At 47.8% G+C, this 2,500-nt stretch overlaps 6 non-coding genes and 3 pseudogenes across 6 annotated transcripts; all 9 read left to right on the forward strand.

Moving 5' to 3' along the window:
* Positions 1 to 237: 237 nt before the first annotated feature.
* Positions 238 to 356, forward strand: LOC138549094 (5S ribosomal RNA). The gene has a single exon (XR_011292880.1). It is a non-coding gene; the product is annotated as a 5S ribosomal RNA (ribosomal RNA).
* Positions 357 to 463: 107 nt separating this feature from the next.
* Positions 464 to 582, forward strand: LOC138547222 (5S ribosomal RNA). The gene has a single exon (XR_011291070.1). It is a non-coding gene; the product is annotated as a 5S ribosomal RNA (ribosomal RNA).
* A 106-nt stretch (positions 583 to 688) lies between these two features.
* On the forward strand, positions 689 to 807 carry LOC138547203 (5S ribosomal RNA). The gene has a single exon (XR_011291051.1). It is a non-coding gene; the product is annotated as a 5S ribosomal RNA (ribosomal RNA).
* Positions 808 to 912: 105 nt separating this feature from the next.
* Positions 913 to 1,021, forward strand: LOC138544010 (5S ribosomal RNA; annotated as a pseudogene).
* A 454-nt stretch (positions 1,022 to 1,475) lies between these two features.
* LOC138540730 (5S ribosomal RNA) lies at positions 1,476 to 1,594 on the forward strand. Its single transcript, XR_011288766.1, has one exon. It is a non-coding gene; the product is annotated as a 5S ribosomal RNA (ribosomal RNA).
* Positions 1,595 to 1,700: 106 nt separating this feature from the next.
* LOC138542614 (5S ribosomal RNA) lies at positions 1,701 to 1,819 on the forward strand. The gene has a single exon (XR_011290522.1). It is a non-coding gene; the product is annotated as a 5S ribosomal RNA (ribosomal RNA).
* Positions 1,820 to 1,925: 106 nt separating this feature from the next.
* Positions 1,926 to 2,034, forward strand: LOC138544429 (5S ribosomal RNA; annotated as a pseudogene).
* A 106-nt stretch (positions 2,035 to 2,140) lies between these two features.
* Positions 2,141 to 2,249, forward strand: LOC138543891 (5S ribosomal RNA; annotated as a pseudogene).
* A 106-nt stretch (positions 2,250 to 2,355) lies between these two features.
* LOC138540752 (5S ribosomal RNA) lies at positions 2,356 to 2,474 on the forward strand. The gene has a single exon (XR_011288788.1). It is a non-coding gene; the product is annotated as a 5S ribosomal RNA (ribosomal RNA).
* The last annotated feature ends 26 nt before the right edge of the window (positions 2,475 to 2,500 follow it).

A 2,500-nucleotide genomic window follows, 5' to 3' on the forward strand; every position in this document is an offset into this window, starting at 1 on the left:
ATGAAAGAAAACCATTATTGTGTTGATTGTTCTCTCCACCTCCCTGCAACAGACACAGGATGGATGAATTAAAGTTATCCTACCAGACATAGGAGTCCTGAATGGGCCCACCAGTCTTATATATCTCGCCTGATCGAGCCTGATCGAGCGATGAGCGTGGTATCATGTTGCAAGTGGCTGCATGGCTTAGCTTACTAAATGCAAATGCATAAGAGTAATATTCTTAGCATTCCTAGAGCCTACGGCCACACCACACTGAATGCACCCGATCTCGTCTGATCTCGGAAGTTAAGCAGTGTCAGGCCTAGTTAGTACCTGGATGGGAGACCGCCTGGGAATACCAGGTGCTGTAGGCTTTTTTTGTGCTCCAAGTTCAGGAAGTGAGCCCTTTCTCAATTGCCTTTTAAAACTGCAAGGTCTAGCCGACTAGATGCTTAAAAGTACAACACTCACTAGGCCCAGAGCCTACAGCCACACCACACTGAATGCGCCTGATCTCGTCTGATCTCAGAAGCTAAGCAGTGTCGGGCCTAGTTAGTACCTGGATGGGAGACCGCCTGGGAATACCAGGTGCTGTAGGCTTTTTTGTACTCCAAGTTCAGGAAGTGAGCCATTTCTCAATTGCCTTTCAAAACTGCAAGGTCTAGCCGACTAGATGCTTAAAAGTACAAAACTCACTAGGCCCAGAGCCTACGGCCACACCACACTGAATGCGCCCGATCTCATCTGATCTCGGAAGCTAAGCAGTGTCGGGCCTAGTTAGTACCTGGATGGGAGACCACCTGGGAATACCAGGTGCTGTAGGCTTTTTTGTGCTCCAAGTTCAGGAAGTGAGCCATTTCACAATTGCCTTTCAAAACTGCAAGGTCTAGCCGACTAGATGCTTAAAAGTACAAACTCACTAGGCCCAGAGCCTACGGCCACACCACACTGAATGCGCCCGATCTCGGAAGCTAAGCAGGGTCGGGCCTAGTTAGTACCTGGATGGGAGACTGCTTGGGAATACCAGGTGCTGTAGGCTTTTTTTGTGCTCCATGATTAGTAATTGCGCAACTTCTCAATTATTTTTCAAATTTGGTATGTTTCCAAAATAATTGTATCCCGTTTTATAGCGGAAATGTTGGACAACATCATGAGGGCTGGAGCTACCTTTTTACATAGAATTAGCATACAGGTAGTGTGTTCATGGGTAATAAATCGACTTTCACATGTAATGCAGTACAGAGAATATTGAGTCCTTCAAGAGGCATGAAAGAAAACCATTATTGTGTTGATTGTTCTCTCCACCTCCCTGCAACAGACACAGGATGGATGAATTAAAGTTATCCTACCAGACATAGGAGTCCTGAATGGGCCCACCAGTCTTATATATCTCGCCTGATCGAGCGATGAGCGTGGTATCATGTTGCAAGTGGCTGCATGGCTTAGCTTACTAAATGCAAATGCATAAGAGTAATATTCTTAGCATTCCTAGAGCCTATGGCCACACCACACTGAATGCACCCGATCTTGTCTGATCTCGGAAGTTAAGCAGTGTTAGGCCTAGTTAGTACCTGGATGGGAGACCGCCTGGGAATACCAGGTGCTGTAGGCTTTTTTGTGCTCCAAGTTCAGGAAGTGAGCCCTTTCTCAATTGCCTTTCAAAACTGCAAGGTCTAGCCGACTAGATGCTTAAAAGTACAAAACTCACTAGGACCAGAGCCTACGGCCACACCACACTGAATGCGCCTGATCTCGTCTGATCTCAGAAGCTAAGCAGTGTCGGGCCTAGTTAGTACCTGGATGGGAGACCGCCTGGGAATACCAGGTGCTGTAGGCTTTTTTGTACTCCAAGTTCAGGAAGTGAGCCATTTCTCAATTGCCTTTCAAAACTGCAAGGTCTAGCCGACTAGATGCTTAAAAGTACAAAACTCACAAGGCCCAGACCCTACGGCCACACCACACTGAATGCGCCCGATCTCGGAAGCTAAGCAGTGTCGGGCCTCGTTAGTATCTGGATGGGAGACCGCCTGGGAATACCAGGTGCTGTAGGCTTTTTTGTGCTCCAAGTTCAGGAAGTGAGCCATTTCTCAATTGCCTTTCAAAACTGCAAGGTCTAGCTGACTAGATGCTTAAAAGTACAAAACTCACTAGGCCCAGAGCCTACGGCCACACCACACTGATTGCGTCTGATCTCGGAAGCTAAGCAGTGTCGGGCCTAGTTAGTACCTGGATGGGAGACCACCTGGGAATACCAGGTGCTGTAGGCTTTTTTGTGCTCCAAGTTCAGGAAGTGAGCCATTTCACAATTGCCTTTCAAAACTGCAAGGTCTAGCCGACTAGATGCTTAAAAGTACAAAACTCACTAAGCCCAGAGCCTTCGGCCACACCACACTGAATGCGCCCGATCTCATCTGATCTCAGAAGCTAAGCAGTGTCGGGCCTAGTTAGTACCTGGATGGGAGACCGCCTGGGAATACCAGGTGCTGTAGGCTTTTTTGTGCTCCAAGTTCAGGAAGTG

The sequence above is a fragment of the Ambystoma mexicanum genome, unplaced genomic scaffold (assembly GCF_040938575.1).
Source record: "Ambystoma mexicanum isolate Mex_15411 unplaced genomic scaffold, UKY_AmexF1_1 Mex_scaf10, whole genome shotgun sequence".
In the NCBI taxonomy this organism is placed as follows: domain Eukaryota; kingdom Metazoa; phylum Chordata; class Amphibia; order Caudata; family Ambystomatidae; genus Ambystoma; species Ambystoma mexicanum.